This window comes from Mandrillus leucophaeus, unplaced genomic scaffold, assembly GCF_000951045.1.
Source record: "Mandrillus leucophaeus isolate KB7577 unplaced genomic scaffold, Mleu.le_1.0 Scaffold466, whole genome shotgun sequence".
NCBI lineage: Eukaryota > Metazoa > Chordata > Mammalia > Primates > Cercopithecidae > Mandrillus > Mandrillus leucophaeus.
In genome coordinates this window covers 1519211-1540353 of record NW_012104987.1, presented here as the reverse complement: position 1 = coordinate 1540353, position 21143 = coordinate 1519211, and the positions used below count along the sequence as shown (strand labels likewise).

Genomic DNA, 21143 nt, shown 5'->3' with positions numbered 1-21143 from the left:
TGCTGCTGGGTGACAGAGTGAGACTCAAAAAAAAAAAAAAAAAAAAAAAGATGCCTTGTTAATTATCTGTTACTATTACTTTACTTGGATAATTGTATATTTTTCTTTATCTGTCTGTTTGTCATTAATCTTTACATTAACCTAATAGCCATTATGTTCAGATGTTACTCTGTGCAGGTTCAGTGCCTGCTTGAGGTTCTCCTCTCAACCCTTTTCATCTATTAGAAACAAGTTTACTGGACTAACTTTTTCTTTGACGAGACTCTTCAAATTATCTTTTTGTTACTTTTGTTGGTACTCTTCTTCAAATATAGATCAAATTAATTAATTGGACCACTGAGTCAGCTACATATTTCTCAACTCCTCAAATTCAACTTTCTATCCCAACAAACTGAAACTAATATGATATATTTTTAGCTATATTGCTTGATCCATTAAAATTCATGCTGACATTTAAAAGGCAAGCCACTCCAAGCAATGTGTCTGTAAAAATTAAATTAATAATGAAAAATACTAATAAAATGGAGACTTCCAGAGTGTGACTCATACTAATGAAAAAGAAGCATTCAATAGAAACTCCCAGTGCAGGGTTCCAGGTATTAAACTAGGTATACAAAGTTCAATGGATTTCAGTGGAGCTATAGTAAGTATGGCCTAAGAACTAAAGGATACTATAATTGAAGAATAAAATGTGTGCGTGATCCTTCACCAAATGGAGAATATCCATAAAGAGGCAGAAATTATGTAAAATAACAAAATGAAAACTTAGAGAGGAGCACAAAAGCAGACTTGAGACAGCAGAAGAAAGACCCAGTGACCTTGAAGATTGATGAATAGCAATTATCCGTGAAAAAAAAAAGAAGAAAAATGAATAGCCCCTCAGAGACTGTGGTCTATACAACATCAAGCATACCAATGTATGAGAGTTCCGAAAGAAGAAGGCAGAAAAGGCAGAAAACAAATATTTGCAGAAATAGTGGCCAAAGCATCCCAAGTTTTGTGAAACATATCAATTTACATATTCAAGAAGCTCAACGAACTACGAGTCGGATAAACATAAAGAGATCTATGTCCAAACACATCATGACCAAACTACTGAAAGACGAAGACAGAGAAAACAAGATAGAAAAACTAAAAACATATTAGAGACTATTGTTAGGATTTTTTTTGCAGAAATTGACAAGCTGATCCAAAAATTTATATGGGAATTCATAGGACCTAGAATAATAATAATAACAGTAATAATAATAAAAACTTTGGAAAAGAAGAACCAAGTTAGAGGACATGTACTTCCTGATTTTAGAACTTAATATAAAGCTACAATAATCAAGGCAGTGTGATATTAGCATAAAGATAGATACGTAGATCGATAGAACATAATTGAGAGTCTAAAGATAAACTCTTAAAATATGGCCAGGAATTTTACTTGGCATATGCAAGACCCTGAGAATATCAGAATTAGAAACTATTAAAAATAGTTTTATGAGCACCAATGATTGTATTTAGGCATTAAGCATAAATGTTATAGTTTTATCATGTCAGGACACATAAAATGTTGGAAAGTAACATTTTCTGTACATTTACTTAAAAAAGAGTTATTATGAATTAAGTGTTTGAAGGTATCATAAACTATGGTATTCTAAAGAAAAATCATGTATGCTATGTGTTTTGTCTTATAAAAAGTAAACTCTCTAGAATGGAAATTTTTTTAATTTATTTTTATTTATTTATTTTATTTATTTTTTTTTTGAGACAGAGTCTCACTCTGTCACCCAGGCTGGAGTGCAGCGGCGTGATCTCGGCTCACTGCAAGCTCCACCTCCCAGGTTCAAGCCATTCTTCTGCCTCAGCCTCCCGAGTATCTGGGACTACAGGTGTCCCCCACAACGCCCAGCTAATTTTTTGTATTTTTAGTAGAGATGGGATTTCACCATGTTAGCCAGGATGGTCTCGATCTCCTGACCTCGTGATCCACCCACCTCGGCCTCCCAAAGTGCTGGGATTACAGGCATGAGCCACTGCGCCAAGCCTAGAATGGATTTTTAAGATGGAGTATATTTCTTATATGTAGGAGTTGGCCAGGTGTGGTGGCTGATGCCTGTAATCCCAACACTTTGGAAGGCCAGGGCAGGCAGATCACAAGGTCAGGAGATTGAGACCATCCTGGCCAACATGGTGAAACACCGTCTCTACTAAAAGTACAAAAATTAGCTGGGCGTGGTGGCACACACCTGTAATCCCAGCTATTCAGGAAGCTGAGGCAGGGGAATCACTTGAACCTGGCGGGCAGAGGTTGCAGTGAGTCGAGGTCACGCCACTGCACTCCAGCCTGGGCAATGGAGCAAGACTCCATCACAAAAAAAAAAAAAAAAAAAAAAAAAGATATGTAGAAGTTCCACTCTACTTGGTGAAGTTTAACATTAAGATCCTGAAAAATAGAAAAATGTAATGAAAACTAGAAGATTAAGTATGAAAGTAATTAAGAATATTGAAAAAATAGATGATTAAGAAAAAGACCCTCTGGTGAAGTTTAATACAATCTCTTCTATAAATCTATGCATAATCACCTCTAAGGAAATGAGAACACCAAAGATTAAAGCAGATTCAGCTAAAATATTATTTATGTCTTTAAGTGCTTTTCACTAATTCATTAGTTGCAATAAAAAGTTTTTTTCTGTTTTTTGCAAAATGACCCCATAATGAAAACCTTAAATTAAATAATTTTGAAGCATCCTTTAATTCTCTATATTGCTCTTCTGAAAATAATATATTTTGAAGCACTTTCACTTCCCTTTAGATGAGAAAAGGTCAAATAACCTCAAGTTTTCTTCTTTTTTTCAGAATAGAAAAACATTCTGTCCCTTCTTTTCATAAATTTGCGTGTGGATATGATTTTTTTAAAATACAGAACAGGGCTTCCATTACTAAGCTAAACTTTCCATGATTGTAAAACACTATGGCAGCAATGGAGCTAACCTGGCTGCCACCTTGTGTTAGTCCATCCTTACACTGCTATGAAGAAATGCCCGAGACTGGATAATTTATAAAGAAAAGAGGTTTAATTGACTCACGGTTCCGCATGGCTGGGAAGGCCTCAGGAAACCTACAATCATGGTGGAAGGTGAAGGGGAAGAAAGGCATCTTCTTCACAGGGCGGCAGGAAGGAGAAATGTGGAACAAAGTGGGGAAAGCCCCCTTATAGACTGGGTGCAGTGGCTCACACCTATTATCCGAGCACTTTGGGAGGCTGAGATGGGTGGATCATCTAAGGTCAGGAGTTCAAGACCAGCGTGGAGATTGAAATCCCATCTCCACTAAAAATACAAAAAAAAAAAAAAAATTACCTGGGTGGGGTGGCAGGTGTCTGTAATCCCACCTACTCAGGAGGCTGAAGCAGGAGAATTACTTGAACCCAGGAGGTGGAGGCTTCAGTGACCCGAGATTGCATAACTGCACTCCAGCCTGGGCAACAAGAGTCAAACTCTGTCTCTCAAAAAAAAAAAAAAAAAAGAAAAAGAAAAAAAGAAAGCCCCTTAAAAACCATCCGATCTTGTAAGAACTCACTGACTGTCACAAGAATAGCATGAGAGTAACCACCCCCATGATTCATTACCTCCCACTGTGTCCCTCCCATGACACGTGGGGATTATGGGAGCTACAATTCAAGATGAGATTTTGGTGGGTACATAGCCAAACCCTACCACATCTCTCCTATCCCGTTGATTCTGAGGCTGACTTAGCAGCTCTTGCTAGTTATGGGGAGGTCTCTGCTTTTTTTCCTCACCATAAGTGTTGAAATAAAGATGCTCATTTTAGGGCTGGATGTAGTGGCTTATGCCTATAATCCCAGCACTTTGGGAGGCCAAGGCAGGCAGATCGCTTGAGGTCAGGAGTTCGAGACGAGCCTGGCCAACATGTTAAAACACCATCTCTACTAAAAACACAAAAATTAGCCAGGCATGGTGGCAGGTGCCTGTAATCCCAGCTACTTGGGAAACAGGCACAAGAATTGCTTGAACCCGGGAGGCAGAAGTTGCAGTGAGATCGTGCCATTGCACTTCAGCCTGGGTGACAGAGCGAGACTCTGTCTCAAAAAAGAAAATTTTAGGAGAACGTGCATACTGATTTGCACATATACATATTGAATGTTCAAAGCATATTCACAGAATATTACCTTTATTTAATTTGCTGAGCTGGTGGTACTAATTCCATCTGATGGACTGGGATATGGATCACTGGCTAAGTTAATGTCATATAACTATGTACCGATGCCAAGGTTAGCCACATCTTACTTCCAGACATTTACCTTATTTCTGGTTTCAAAAATTATTAAACCTTGGCCGAGCGCGGTGGCTCAAGCCTGTAATCCCAGCACTTTGGGAGGCCGAGACGGGCGGATCACGAGGTCAGGAGATCAAGACCTTCCTGGCGAACACGGTGAAACCCCGTCTCTACTAAAAAATACAAAAAAACTAGCCGGGCGAGGTGGCGGCGCCTGTAGTCCCAGCTACTCGGGAGGCTGAGGCAGGAGAATGGCGTAAACCCGGGAGGCGGAGCTTGCAGTGAGCTGAGATCCGGCCACTGCACTCCAGCCTGGGCGACAGAGCGAGACTCCATCTCAAAAAAAAAAAATTATTAAATCTGAAAATTACTTCTGGTTTTAAAGGGATTCTCTGAAACGGAAAACAGATAAAGACAAGTTGTTGTATGGTGCAAAGTGACGGAAATTAGGCCAAATCCAACCTAAGTTTGTATCATCAATTTCCTTATCTGTAAAATGAAGCTAGTATACATTTTTGAGGTTATTATGTAGATTAAATGATAAGGTTTATACATGGAACATTTAGTATTTTACCTAGTTCACATAAGACCATCAAGAAATAGTCATAAATTATAAAAATAATGATTTAACTTTGATTTTCGTAAAGTTATCATTAAATGAAAGGTTCAGTACCACTGCTGGTAGCTGCTAAGCTTCCGTAAAGACTTATTTTGAAGATGCCATATTTTTTATAAGACTGCTAATCCATTCAAAAATAGTCTACTACATGCCAGGCACGGTGCTAGGTGCTGGACATAGAGTAGTGAGAAAGAGTCCCTGCCCTCAGGCAGCTTACATTTTAGATGGTTCTATTAGTATTTGCAGCTTGGGCTGCTCCTACAGCTTTCTTGCACCAAATAAGTGTACTTGATCAAAACCTCAGAAGTGGAATTAATTCAGCACACAGTGTTTGCTGAAGGAAGGGGGATGGGCAAAGAAGAACTTGGGGATTCACCAGGGTACCAATCAACCAATGCCAGTGTCCCACACTGGCCCAGAATCCACATACTATGAACTTAAACTCACTTGGAGAAGTCCTCTAATAAAAGGATAATATTGGTATTATGTACATCTCATACTTAGAGCAAAAACCTCTCCATGTATGTTGTCTTCTCTCTCCAAAGGGAGAATTCATTATATCCCTGCCATATTGCCAAGTTTAGCTAGAATTTTGAGTGGAGCCCCAATCACCAAGTCTTACTTAAGATGCCTTTAGTTCCTATCTAGTATATTTTCAGTCCTTCCTATTTCCCTTTGTTCCTTTGAGCCCTGTGTTTTTAGCACCCCAGACTCACACTGAGTGTGGGTTCTGTCCTATGAAAATGCTCTTACACTCTTGTTAGTAAATTATTCGGGCTTCTGTGTTGCTCTTGAGTTTTGGTTAAGCCTAAGAAATTTATTCCATGGGGGAGATTTTGTTTTTCCCTTATCCCTACATTTATTTCTATTTGGGGATCTCTTTTTGCACATTTCTAACCTGAAGCTGCTCTTGAAACTTCTGAAACTTGTTTCCTAGGATCAAGGAGACAACATCATGGAGGTCAGTGGCTGGTAATGGGCACAGCCACAGGTTAGTCCGGAGCAAAGATAAGGGCTGCTAAAGAGGCCATTGACCTGGGATGTTGGGTACAGGGTGTTGCAGTTTGATCCTGCACCATACCTTGAAGGCAGCCTGGCCTGGAATGGCTAATGAGGCTGAGGCAGGTTAGATATCATAAGCATAATTAGATGAACAGTGTGCATGTCTTTTTAACTGCAAGCTAGCTGAGGGTGTGAAAGGGTACTACTTAGGCCCCATCATTGTATTGCTAGCTCCTATCTAGGGAGGCATCTTAAATATGTTGACCCAAATTCCATCTGAATTCAGAGTCAAGGAAGCAGTGACAACGTTGAATTTATGTGGCTTATCGTCACGGTTTCAGGTTTGCTTAGGTTTGATTGATTACCTTCAGTTCTAACCTCAGCTTTGGTTTTTCAGTTCCCCCAAATGGACAGTGTCTTGAGGAGCATGTGACTTGAAGATCTTCCATTCTGTAATTTACTTAGAAATCCTAACTGGAGGACATGGTTACAAGTATTCTCCCGGCTACAGTCATCCTCCTCCTGTTGCAAACAATCTCTATGGAGATGAGAACATAATCGTAGTCATCCTTGATTGCTTACTGCAGTTATCTTTAACTCTGTCTTGACATTAAAGGAAGTGTTATCAATTCCAAAGACTAAGGACAAGTTTTAAAATGTGTAAATATTGTAATTCCAAAACATACCATAGACACAGACACGTGCATATCCAAGATATTAGTAAACCATTATCCACTCAAGGTAATTATGTGAGTTGTGAGTCACAAATCATTTCCCTTTAATACAAAACTAGGAAAGTATCCAAAGACTAGTGAAGATAGCCATCTGAGTACCCGGGCTGGTAAATGTAAAACAAGGAAACCCTGGTTGTAATGTTTTTTATGTACTTTTGGCTGCCTGCCTTCTTACTGTATTTCCAGGAAAACCAAGGTCTTTTCAGATTTGAGAATCAGTTATGCACTGGCTTTTTGAGTACTTGAGAGTTATTATGCATCCTAGTGGATGGTTTAGAAGAGGTTGTAAGGGAACCATTTTCATTTCAATCTAAATGCATATTTTGCAACTGTTGATGTATTCTGATAGAAAGCTTCACATCCCAGAATGGATTCTATTAGGTTTTAAAATGATAATTAAATTTCGTTTTCTTTTCTTTCTTTGGCTTCAGAGTTGACTGTTAAGTGTCACTTTTTTGGGCTTTATCTTTGGGTCTTCAGCATATTTTAAATGCCTGAGGTATTCTTAGATTGATTGCCAACCTCTTTGCAGTTTCTTAAAAAAAAATACCCTTTTAACTGCTCCACCTGTCTAGATGTCTCCTGGACTAGTGTCAATTGTTCTTTCTCTTTTCTCATGTGACTTCAATGGTACATCATCTTGTGTTAGGCTGTTCTTTCATTGCTATAAAGAAATACCTGGGACTGGGTAATTTATTAAGAAAAGAGGTTTAATTGGCTCCCGGTTCTGCAGGCTGTACGGGAAGCATAGCACTGGCATCTGCTTGACTTCTGGGGAAGCCTCAGGGAGATTTTTCTCATGGTAAAAGGCTAAGCAGGAGCAGGCCCTTTACAAGGTGGGATCAAAGGGAGGTGCCACATACTTTAAACAGCCAGATTACTATTGGGGACCCCACCAAGCCATGAGGGATCCACCCCCATGACCCAAACCCCTCCTGCCAGGCCCCACCTGCAATGCTGGGGATTACATCTTAACAAGAAATTTGGAGGGGACCTCCAAACTCTATATCAGTCACTAATGAAGACCCCCTTCTACCAGTAAGGTTCAGAATTGAATTCCATTTGTTCCCTAAATACTTACTTGATTGCTTTTATTTTAAAAATGTTTGGTCAAATAACTCTCCAATACAGAATTTTGCTCATATGGCCACTTAACTCCGTTCCCAAAGTTCGTCCATCCTCATCCTAATTTCTTATGTGCAAAGGGCTTGTGATTACACTGAGTTCTGCAATTTACAGTTTCACTCCTGAAAATCATTCTTTTATTAACTAAAGAATCAGATTAAGATTTGATTTCCATCTTTTCCCACTCACTGGCTAATTTGGCTTTGAAATTCAGTCTATATGAGCCTTAACGTCTATGAAATATGGATACTATTAACAATGATGGAAGAGTGTTAAAAGAAAATATGCATGTAAATCAGTCATGAGTGCTTGACATGTGGGTAGACACATGAGCAGTGTTAATTATGATATTGCTCCAGCTGAAAAGGTTGAAAGGGCAGAAGAGAAAAAAAGAAGAAGGAAAGGAAGAGGGAAAGTAGCAGAAGAAAGGAAAAGAAGAAAGAGAAATGCAAGAGCATGTAATGGCTAAAATAATGAGATTGTAGCTTAGCCTTTTAGGAAGGTTTGCCAAGTATCACTTCCTTTAATTTACATAGTTCTCATCTTCCATGCAATTACAAAGTGTGATGAGAGTCTCTCTGAAATTTATTGTTTTCCTTTCCTTTCTTTTTCCCTCAGGAAGATGCCAATAGAAACTGCTTTTCAGTTTCTCTCTGCTGGCCCTTTGCTCTAACTTTTGACCTCCTCTCTGCATTAGCTAAACTCCACCTCACCCCTCTATCAAACAGCTTGACCACTTCTTCGCTATTGTGGCAGCTCTGATTCATGAGAGGACTCTTTATCCCCTGCCGCCAAAGGGCTGTTTCAACTCGATTAGATAATGTTGGAGCTAGACTTAATTTAAATAGGTTTTGAAGCTGCTGTCTCTATTTTGTAAACTATATATTTTAAAAATCTACTGATTTTTATCTAGTTAATTCAGCTGTCCTTACATAAACTTCATTTAAAAAGTTGTTGGAACATCAGCATAGCACATGTGGAATAAATATAGGAGTTAATTTTCAGTACAACTGGTCTTTAAAGTTTAATAGTCAATAAATATAAACACGAAATGACAGTTGCCTCATTACAAATGTAAACACATATATAAACCTACCCAGTAGCAATTTGAAACAAGCTTAGGAATCCACCTCCTTCTTTTGTTATGCCTGAGCCTTTCTTCATCAAGGCTATCTTTCCCTTTGATTTATTAGTTCCTTCCTTACCACTGTGGCTATCAAATAAGGGCCCTAAAATAGTTATTTCTAATGAAAAATAACTCTAGGATTTTAGCAAAGAGAGAAAAAAGACTCTTCATATAACCCTTTCAATTAAAGAAAACTGAGCTACAATGTGCATTTTTATCCAGAATATCACCGTTTGCCCCAGGCCCACCGAACCCTTGGTGTGCTTAAGACATGGCTCTGTCAGATGTAAAACTCTGGACATAACTGCTGTGGGGAAGAAAAACCACCCACTCATGCCCAAGAAGCTGCTTCAGATTCCCTCCTGATCAGGTTCAAGGTCATTTTTCTGTACCTTCTTTGTTAAAAGATGCTTTGATTACACAGAATTCTTTCAGTTTTTTTTGGCCTTTGTTCTCTTATAATTCAGTGAGAATAAGAGAATGTCAGTTGCTTCAGCAGTTAGTGACACTGGTTAGAACTCCCTTCAGATGAAAGTCTGAGGCCCAGATGAGCTCTGAGCTGGATGTTCCCCAGTGGGGTTAGCCTTCCACAGCTCTCAGAGCACAAAGACGATTTTGAGTCTCAGCTGTCACTCTTATCAAATATTCTTACCCTTTTGCAGCAATTACTTTTGTCACTATTGCTATTACGGTTCTGCTAAAATCTCTCTTTCTCATATTTCTGTAAAGTCATGCACTGCATAATGATGTTTTAGTCAACGATGGACCACTTATACAAGAGTAGTCCTATAAGATTATAATACTGGGTTTTGTTTGTTTTTTTTTTTTTAGACAGGGTCTCACTCTGTTGTCCAGGCTGGAGTGTAGGGGCCATCTTGGCTCACTGCCGCCTCAACCTCCCAAGGCTCAGGTGATCCTCTTACCTCAGCCCCTGATTAAGTGGGACCATGCCTGGCTAATTTTGGCATCTTTTTTTAGTGGAGATGGGGTTTTGCTATGTTGCCCAAGCTGGTCTTAAATTCCTGGACTCAAGCAATCCACCTGCCTCAGTCTCCCAAAGTGCTGGGATTACAGTTGTGAGCCACCGCACTGGCCTAATACCATATTTTTACTCTACCTTTTCTATGTTTTGATGTTTACATACACAGGTGTTTCCTATTGTATTCAGTACAGTGACATGCTATACAGATAGCCTTAGAAGCAATAGGGAGTATGATAGAGCCTATGTATGTACAAGGTTATACCATCTTGGATTATGTAAGTGCACTCGATGATGTTTAGATGACGAAGAAGTCACCTAATGATGCATTTCTCAGAATGTGTCTTCATTGTTAAGTGAGGCATGACTGTATAAGAAATAAATTTATTTTCAGCACGTGTTGACTACTTGATCTTAACAAAATGTTAACATAGTCTAGCCTTTACTATAGAAGTCGGCATCATAATATGTAGATTGCTTATGCTAATCGGGAAACGTTAAGGTAAACTATGTCTATTTTAAGTGAAGTAAGTGGTTTAAATGACTCCATTTAAAAGAAAACTTCACTTCAGTAATTCTTTTAAAAAATCTGCCTCTAAGTGTTTCCATTCTCAATAGTAAAATAAATAGACAAACAAACAGCTCTTACTAAAACAACAGTAATTTACTATCTTGCACCAGAAGAAATGAGATTTCAAATGTGGAGAAGGTCTGGGATAGTAACACCACTTTTAGAAATTACACATTATGTTTGTTTTAACATAAATTTGAATTCAAGGAAATTTTCGTGCTCTCAAAGAAACTGAGGAACTTCAAATTAGTTACCTACAAACACACAGTCTCATTATTTTCAGCATACTAATTTCTAATTTTTATTAATTTACCATACACAATATTGCCTGTAATTTTAATTAACTAATACATGCCATTTTATATTCTGCATTTTACATACATTTACTTATATCAGTATAAATTCCATATTTCTTATAATAATAAAGTATTATATAAGTTTAGCAGTTTAACATTCCATAATGTTAAACTGTTCCCCTGTTGTTGTGTGATGGTGTTAATAACAGTAGTAACAACAGCTACCATTCATTAACTGTTCACACAATAAATACTATGTTAAAAACATCATTTATCAAAGTAACGAAGAATCTTGATTTGTCATGTGGAAATGCATAGATTTTAGAACTCGGTATATAACAAGTCCTTGAATAACTTTGTTTAACTCAACTTTATTTTCTTATAATTATAATATTGGCGGAAAAAAATGTTAGTTGGGGCCAATGTCTGTGTGGAGTTTACACAAACTTCCCATGTCTGTGTGGGTTTTCTCCAGGTACCAAGGTGAGCAAGAACCTATCAACAATGTTATGTGAGGACTTACTGTACTAATATCTGTGTGACTTTAGTCAAGAAAAAAAAATTCCCTATTTTTTTCTTCATCTTCAATATCTTCTTGTGAACACATACAAATAATAGCTGACTTAGAGGTTGTACCTCCCACTGAGCCTCACATGTAGTAGGTGTTCAAGAAATGAGGGAATATTGTTACTGGAAGCTGCCTAAAGTTGACTTACATCCATAAAATGAGATTTATTTCATTTTGTGTGTATTTCCAGATGGATCTTCAGGATAACTAAATTGTCAATGCCACCTGCAATATGCTATGTTCATTTTTTATTTTTATTTTTATTTTTTTCTAGACAGAGTCTCACTCTGTCACCCAGGCTGGAGTGCAGTGGTGTGATTACCTCTCACGGCAACCTCCACCTCCCAGGCTCAGGTGATCCTTCCATCTCAGCCTCTCAAGTAGCTGGGACTACAGGTGTGCACCACCGTGCCAGGCTAATTTTTGTATTTTTTTGTAGAGACAGGGTTTCACCATGTTGCCCAGGGTGGTCTTGAACTCCTGGACTCAAGCAATCTGCCTGCCTTGGCCTCCTGAAGTGTTGGGATTTTAGGCATGAGCCACCATGCCAAGCCAATTTTTTATATACCAAATCCTCACCAAGGCTGCCTTTCTGTCATTCTTTCTTTACTTGTTCATTCTTCACTTCTTTCTCTCAACAAATATCAGAACGTGTTGCACACCTAGCTGTCTGGAAATCACTGCAATACTCTGGATTGTAACTGCTGTGAAGGAAATTCCTCTATTCAACAGGAATCAGAAGACCCTTGTGCAGTATAGGCAGTAGATAGGCAGAGAGGGCTGGTGGATAGGCAGAAGTATGTATGTGTGAGCATTTTTTAAAAAACTATGTCTGTCTTCCCCCAGAAATTATAATTAATCATCTTAATATTATACTATATCAGACAGAATGACCAAGATTTAACCTCCTGGGAAAGACAGATATACAAACAGATGATAATACAATATAATATTATTATATTATATACATTATGTACAAAATGTTATGGCAGTATATTTGTGCCTGAGGGACTAGGGGTTGGTAAGAATTAGCTTTTGAATTATTATTTTTTGAAATGAGTAGCAGTTTACCAGACAAATAGAAAGGCACCCCAAATAAGAAGATGTTGCCTACTCACAGAAAACAGAAGGAGCAAAGTCAAGTATGGAGCGTAGGAGAGAACTGAGTATCTGGCAGCCACTTCCTATAGCTGTAATAATTTTGGTTGGAGATTAGTATTAGAAGAGGAGGGAGAGAAAGCAAGCTAGGCAGTTAGGAAATCTCACGTACCTCCCATGAGACAGGCAGTATTCTAGACATCTTGTGCATATTTTGTCTTATGACTCTCAGAACAACTGTATTTTAGAGGTGGTGCCAGTGAGACTTTGAATATGAGGCTGGCTGTCCAAGGTCCTGTAGCAAGAATATATCAGAATTGGTGTTTAGAGCCAAGTCTTCCAGCTCAAAACCCACCTTCTCTTCACCTCTAAGATGCAATGGGGAAACCATTTAGGGATCTTCTCATTTATTTGGGCTTAACTAACTTCTCTGCTGGAAGATAAATCTTTGGGATTTTGTTCTCTGTTGTCTCAAAAACAGACGTTCTACAAAATGTATTTTACTTTCCTTTGATGTTTTTCAAAAGGAAATGCCACCTCTCCGTGGAAGGGTTATGTATGTAGCGGATTCTTCTCTATAACCTTCATGCTTTCTTCATTTTACATTTTTACCATTTATGCATCTTTGCTGTGCTCCACTCTTTGCCCTTACATGGGGGCAAAGGGAGAATCTTTTAACTTTTTTAGAGTTCTTCTGTTTGCTGTTATCATGACCTTTCTTAGGCCTTCAGCAAGAAGACTGGTTGTGTCAGTTATCTGTCATTCTGAAGATTGGCACCTTTAGGGAGGGAGTCAGAGCCCTGGATATTTCCTTGAAGAGAATGCCATTCTGGCACGTTGCAGAATGACACTATCCCGGTGGCCAGCTTTCTCCATCCATCCTCATTGCCCCAGCTTGTGCACCTGACATGAAGTGTGGCTGAGTCTGACCTCATTTCTTGTGCTTCCTACAGGGAAAATCCTGCTGTCCCCAAAGAAATACCCTGCCCTACTCAAGGCGGTTATTTAATTGCCCCTGAGGCTCATGATCTTCTGTAGGGCCAGGGGTTCGCAGCGTCTGCGTCCAATCTGCCCTAAAGCACCCCTCTTCCTGTCATATAATCTCCTCCAAATCAAGCATGAACAATTCTCTAGACCAGAAATCAGCAACCGATTTTTCTTCTTCTTTTTTTTTTTTTTTTTTTTTGAGACAGAGTCTTACTGGGTCGCCCAGGCTGGAGTGCGGCGGTGCAATCTCGGCTCACTGCAAGCCCCGCCTTCCGGGTTCACACCATTCTCCTGCCTCAGCCTCCCCAGTAGCTGGGACTACAGGCGCCCGCCACCTCGCCTGGCTAATTTTTTGTATTTTTAGTAGAGACGGGGTTTCACCGTGTTCGCCAGGATGGTCTCGATCTCCTGACCTCGTGATCCGCCCGCCTCGGCCTCCCAAAGTGCCAGGATTACAGGCGTGAGCTACCGCGCCCGGCCCAGCAACCGATTTTTATAAGGGGTCAGATAGTATATATTTTAGGCTTTGTGGGTCATACTGTTTCTGTTACAACTACTCAACTCTGCCATGGTAACGTGAAAGCAGCCAGAGACAATATGTAAATGAATGGCTGTGGCTGTGTTCCAATAAAACTTTATTTATAGACTCTGATATTTGAATTTCAAATAATTCGCACAATTCTTTTAGTTTGTTCCAAACATTTAAAAATGTCAAAACCATTCTTAGCTCACAGGCTACACAAAAACTGGCAGCAGGGTTGCAGTTTGCCCACTCTTGCTCTGGGGAGATTGCTGTGGTGCTGCTTTTTCTGCAGATTAAATTGGGATCTGACCACTAGAGTCTCCAAGCTGGCTGTTTTTCTGTAGCATCTCCAATCCAGAGCAGCTTTTCCTAGCTCCTAGTAATCATGCAGTTTCTGCCTATAGACTTCGACTTCAGTTTTCTCCTATATTCGTGCTGTCCTTCCCTCTGTGATCGAGGAAGGTGCGTAGGTGTAAGTCCTGTTAGGAAGCCGATACCTAATCTACAGGTAAAACATGGATTTTTTTCTTTCTGGAAAATGTCTTTATTATTTAACCTTTTTCTATTTTTGAGAAATAGAATTCGATCTCTAAATGAATTAAATTAAACTGCTAACTAGTGTGTGATTTTTGGAATGAATATATTTGAACTTCATTCAAATGATATTTCAGATTATTCTTTTTCTTCTTGAGATTGTATTGCAAACAGAAAGATAACTTTGGCAAGTAAATTAAAGGATTGACAAAACAAAAGTGTGAATTAAGGCAAAAAATAGATGCCAATGCCTACTTTTGTTGTTGCTGTTCATTCATTCATTTACTCAGCACATATTTGTATGTGCCAGGCACTATATTTCAAAGTGAGATCTCACTTTATATCTATCTTGACATACAAAGATGAGTAGAATACTATGCTTGCATTTTAGAGAACTACATGAGAGACAGAGAACCAGTGAGATGTATCTTTATATATCAACTCAATAGCTGTTGGTCACATTGTAGGACACATAGGGCACAACCAATCATTGAAAGAAGGGTTGCTCTGCATGGTCCACATGATATGGTAAAGCAGCATGTTCTATAGAGGGCAGAGTCCTGGGCCAGTTGCCTTACTCCCCTGAGTCTTTAAATCTGTAAAGCGAGACGACTACATTGCAGATTTGTGGTGAAGACTAAATGGAAGTTCATATGCATGCATAGGGTAATGCTCAACACATAGGCCTTAAAAAATTCACATCACGGGATAAGTTTGGTTTTCTTATTGATAAGCATATGGCTTTCTAGAAATGTTACATTGAGTTACTAGTAAATTTACTTCTGAATCAGAGATATTTACTGACTATGTGGTATGTTCGCATGGCTATACTTCACATTGTGTACAAAACGGAGGTATTACCTGTTCTCACTTATAAGTAGGAGCCAGGCTATGGGTATACAAAGGCATCCGAGTGATAATAACGGACATTAGAGATTCAGAGGGTGGGAGGAGGGTGAGGGATAAAAACTACCTATTGGGTACAATGTGCACTACTTAGGTGATGGATGCACTAAAATCCTAGACTTCACCACTGTGCAATTCACCTGTGTAACCAAAAACCACTTGTATTCTTAAGCTAATGAAATAAAAACAACAACAACAGAGGTATGTAGGATAAGGTCTTTCTGTTGGGTTGCTTATCAAACATCTTTTTATTTTTATTATTATTATTATTACACTACAGATTAGAAAGATAATCTTATGCAAACCATATGAGATCATACTTATTGACCGATTTTGTCATCTCTTTGTGTCTGTTTAGATATGAACGGTAATGGCACATATTTTGGTTGTGAGTCACTCAGTGGACTGTGGATTGAATGAACTGTATCCATCCCCATCATGATGTACAACACCAGTCTCTTCACTAGTAGGTATTTTTAAACTAATATCATGTACACAGTTATATGTTGAGATTTTCAACAGAGTACCTATTTTTATAATGAAAAATGTGCAAAACACATGTATTTGTGTTGCTGGTATGAAATATGGCTTGATCTAGTCTATTTCTGTATCAACCAATTGTAAAATGAAGGAGCATGCTGAGCTGTATCTATTAGGTGTAAGTATACAAATATGATAATTATGTGTACCTGTATAGGCAGAATTTAGAACTGTAGAATCTTCCCTCTTTTTTAATTGAATTAAAAAACATCACTGGACAGTTTCAATATCTTCTGGTTAATATTATATAGATCTGGTGCCAAAGTAAGCTTAAACTTTTTACCTAGTTTATACTTTGAAGCAGTTTAATTTTATTATACAGGGTATTTGATGTGCTTCCATTTACCGATGCACCATACTAACAGTTGGTGTATGATATTTATGCTGTTATGGAAAGAAAGTTAAACTCAGTCAGAAGATGTTAATTTTATTTCATCTCCAGCATTTCTCCTCATACTAGTCCCCTAATCTCTCGGCCTCAGTTTCATTTGAAAAATGATAGGAATCGCTTCTGCTTTACCTACTTCATAAGATTTCCTTTGAAGGTCTAAAGAGGTAACGGATGTGAAATTATTAGCTAACGCTCAAACTCTGTAAAAATAAATGGTGTTATCTGTGGTCAACTAACATCACAAGTAGGAAGCTGGAAAAAATTGTGACCATAATTGTCTCTTCAAATTGATTAACGCAGTCTACTATTTTATATGTTACTTACCTAAGAGATAAATGATAAAATCCTAATTAATTCTAATTTATGACCCAAATTCATTTTGTATATTTGAGAAAATTATGTTTAAATGATATATGAGGAAACATGTTTCTCACACACCCATGCACACAGCAATCCCCACCAGCCATAAGGAATTTCTGCTGCTGCTTCCCTCCAGCGTGTTTACTCTTATTCGATTTTATCTATTAGGTCTTTACACATGAAGGAGAAAGATATATTAGATATTTCTTACGTGTACTTTAGTTTCAAGATACTAAGGAAACAATGGAGGAATTTGGTGAGATTGTAAATATTATTTAAATATAATATTTAAAACATTTGTTAACTGAAATCTTTTTAACATCTTCTATGGCCATTCTCTTTAGCTAGGAGAATACAGCTAGCCTGTTTAAAATGAACAACTGAAAATGTAATCTTAACAAATATATTCAGTAATATTGAGAAAGACTTTTCCACTAAATTTAAACAAGTTATATAACCAGGCTTATGCAATGAAACTGGTTTGCAAATTCTAATTCCTGAAATTAGATATGATTTTCACTAGAAGGGCAGTGGTCTGTTACATGAATAAAATTTTTGCATATAAATGAAACAAAAATCTTAACAGGTGACATATTCACTAGCTAATATTGTAGCGTAGTGCTGAAGTATGCAGGATCTATAGTCAGACTGCCTGAGGTTGCAACCCAGTTCCACCATTTTGTAGCTTTGCAAAGTTGGACAAGTCATTTAATTTCTCTGCGCTTTAGTTTGCACATTTATAGAATGAGACTGATAAAAAGAGATCTATCTGCTTGCATAGGCTTGTTGTATGGATTACATGAGTTAATATGGGCAAGTGTTTGGGAGCAGTGTGAGACTTACTAAGTTATCAGTCAGTTCCCTGGGGAGTGTGGGATTATCCTGAGGAGCACAGATTTTAGAATCAGAAAGCCCTGGGTCCAAAGTCATTTATTAATTGTGAAGTTTTCAAAAGCCTCAATTTCTGAGAAATAAAATGGTAATGATTATGATATACTCCATACTGCCTTTGTTCAGATGGCTTAACACAGCATCCACACAAGGAATGGTAGCTATCACCTTTGTCAGACATTGTAAAGATATCATCACAAATCATTATATAGTATGATTTTAAAATAATGTAAATCAGAGAACTTCTGAATTTGAAAATGTCCTTGCCATGTGTTGTATTTAAAGGACTTTTGTAAATGTGTTCAATTATAGGATTTATTTTGTTAGATTCAGAATTTCCAAAAAGATTAACAAATATTTAAATCAAACAACAAAATGCAAACATAGCTTGAATATGGAATACTGAAATGACCAAAAAAAAAATGGCTTTATTAGGCCGATCAAGGAATATCAAATGAATGTTCAATTTATTTTGAATTTTGGACTGTCACCATGTTTAAAATGACTTTTTTTTTGCAAGAGAGAAAGAGGGCAAAAAAGAAAGGAGGTATAAATGTAGAAAATGTTTCACAAAGCGATGGGGAGTAAGGGCTTGAACTTTCACTTTCATAATCATGAGTTCCATATCAGACGTACACTTGTTTTTATTATGAATCAGCTTAAGATATTGTCCTTTGAGCTTACATTGGACAAAATTCAGTGGTTTTAGTTGGTGACATTTTCCAAATGAGTCATAGTTTGTTCCCAAGGTGGAAAGTACTGATAACTTGAGGCAATATTTAGAGTCAAGAGCATGAGCCCATGTTTTGTGTCCATCTCTCTAGTTGAGCCAGTTGCTGGGCTGACGTGTATCACTCAGACCAGAAAGCCAAGTCTTGCTCCCTCACGTCCTCCTTATAAACCATCTAAAACAATGACAGCGTTTGGTTTGTCCAACTCTGTCCATCTCTGTACCCAGAAAATCTTTCACATGTAAATTTCGTCTGACTTACCTGACTTGCTTATAATTCAGATTAAAATGTTATCTGTGATTGTTTTGCACACACCTATTTATTCTTCTTCTTATTTATTTTTGCAGTAACTTCTTCAGCCTTTATAGAGTTTTCCTCTGATGAGGACAGTAGTGGTTATGGAGGAAGCTTTGGGGCATAAAGGCTTTGGGGGTGCATTTCTTGGTAAGAACCTACATACTATGGACATGGGTACAGGCCTGGTTGCTGCGTTGCTGTCCCTCCATGAGGGCCTGGGTGAGAGATGCTCATGGCGCTGATGTGATGCTGGCCTGCTCTTCCAGGGCCTGAAGCATGCCATACTTCTAGCCCTTCAGTGTGGCCAACATGCACATTAAGAAGTCTCATATTAGGATTTAGAATGTAAGAAAATGAAAAAAGCAAGGTTATGCAGTTGGAATGCTGGCACTGCTGTATTATTAGTCCATTTTCTGTTAGTCCATTTGCTGCTGATAAAGACATACCTGAGACTGGGCAATTTGCAAAATAAAGAGGTTTAATGAACTTACAGTTCTATGTGGCTGGGGAGACCTCACAATCATGGTGGAAAGCAAGGAGGAGCAAGTCACATCTTACATGGATGGTAGCAGGCACAGAGAGAGCTTGTGCAGGGGAACTCCCCCTTATAGATCCATTAGATCTCTTGAGACTTATTCATACCATGAGAACAGCATGGGAAAGACTTGCCCCAATGATTCAGTTACTTCCCAAGAGATCCCTCACACAACATGTGGGAATTCAAGGTGAGATTTGGGTGGGGACACAGTCAAACCATATCACCTACTAAACAGACATATTTTTGTGGATTTCTACTTATTTTCGTGGTTTTATGGTCATTATATATATTTGTGATGTTTACTTTAACATCACAAATTAAATTATGTATGTCTTTAGAAGTCTTCTTCTGGCTGGGTGCAGTCACCTGTAATCCCAGCACTTTGGGAGGCCAAGATGGGCAGATCGCTTGAGGTCAGAAGTTTGAGACCTGCCTGACCAACATGGTGAAAACCCATCTCTACTAAAAATAAAAAAAAAAAAAAAAAAAAAAATTAACCAGGTGTGGTGGCACACACCTGTAATTCCAGCTGCCCGGGAGGCTGAGGCATGAGAATCGCTGGAGCCTAGGGGGTGGAGGTTGCAGCGAGTTGAGATCGCACCACTGCACTCCAGCCTAGGCAACAGAGAGAGACTCCACCTCCAAAAAAAAAAAAAAAAAAAAAAAAATCCAGTATCTGTCTGATACTACTTAAATGCAGACTATGGAGGAGTAGACATGGGATGTTCAGACCTGAAGTCTAATGTAATTTGGAGATACGAAATAGATGAAACCTTTACTACAGTGGGATTCTGAGAATAGCCCCTAACTTTCCACATGGCATAATCATGGTAAAGGGAACCGTATAAGCCTAGGAATGGAGGTGTATTCCAGCAGGCTGTATTGTGGGTCAAGCAGAAGGTGAGTCCTTTAAGAAGAGAGCCTGCTCAGTGGTGACTGGAAGTGGAATCAATGAGCTGTGAATTTCCCAGAGAGGTTTAGTGACTCTCTCGGATGTGTTGGCTACCAATGTCCTCTCTTTCCTTGCTGACCAAGCCCCACCTAGTAGCATCAAGCCTTACTTGCATGCCATGATCCCATGAGCCTCCTTGTGCTTAGACGTACAGTCCATTAAGCAAACTCATGTTCTTCCTTTCAATCTCAGTTTACAGGCACTGTCATCGGTGAAAACTTCCTTGATCTTCCCCTTAAAATTCACTGTTTCTTTTTCTGCTCTTCTGTACTGTGTGCATGCCTGTGTTATAAATCACGCTCGCTTCTTTTGCAATGATTTGTTGATATAACAGCTATCTCACTATGGTGTTAGCTTGTTGAGGGCAGTTCCTGTCTTGTTCATTCTTGTTTTTCCTGGGTCCAGAACTCAACCAATAGTTACTGATAAAATTAGTGATTCAAATGGTTGATGATACATTTTGTCCTTAGATTGCACAAGAAATAATTGCATTTGGCATGTTACAAAGATTTCCATGAAATGTCTTTCAATATGGATGTTATGTTAAAATTGTTATTAATATAAATCTGTAAAAAGTATGACCAGAAAAAAATGAAAAGTGGCAAATTTTATCTTACCATGATGTTTACATCATTGTAAATATTTTTATCCAAAGATATTAGGAATTTTGAAAATGTATATCTGACTCTACTACCTACCTTCTTAATTTATCATTAAGCTTTATTGATTGATTGATTGATTGATTGTGTCCCTGGGTGGGCTGGAAAATTTGATTTTTAGAGCAGCATTTCAACCATGATGAGAAATATTCTGACCTCATGTTAACTGAAGGTGGAGTGACTGCCCTAATATGAGTTAGTGAGAAAAATATTTTTAAAATAGTTAAGGTTTTTTTTTATTATAATAACTGTCATATTTCTTTTGATTGCTTTTGTTCAACACTCCAGGCTTGAATACATCACTGTTTTTAAATTATACATATTAAAGCATATTTACATAAATATAAAGCACAGACATGCTATATAATTTATATATATAATTCATATGTCCAAGGAAGTCCCCGACCATTAATCATTTGGGAAAGGTGGAAAATG

At 38.2% G+C, this 21143-nt stretch overlaps 1 protein-coding gene across 1 annotated transcript in view; it reads left to right on the top strand.

Moving 5' to 3' along the window:
- Positions 1-21143, top strand: part of CHRM3 (cholinergic receptor, muscarinic 3) — a 559390-nt gene that overhangs the window by 152743 nt on the left and 385504 nt on the right. Inside the window, exon 3 of the transcript XR_001007655.1 lies at positions 15708-15815. The gene's annotated coding sequence lies outside the window, so the exon portion shown is untranslated. The remainder of the gene's footprint in view (positions 1-15707; positions 15816-21143) is intronic.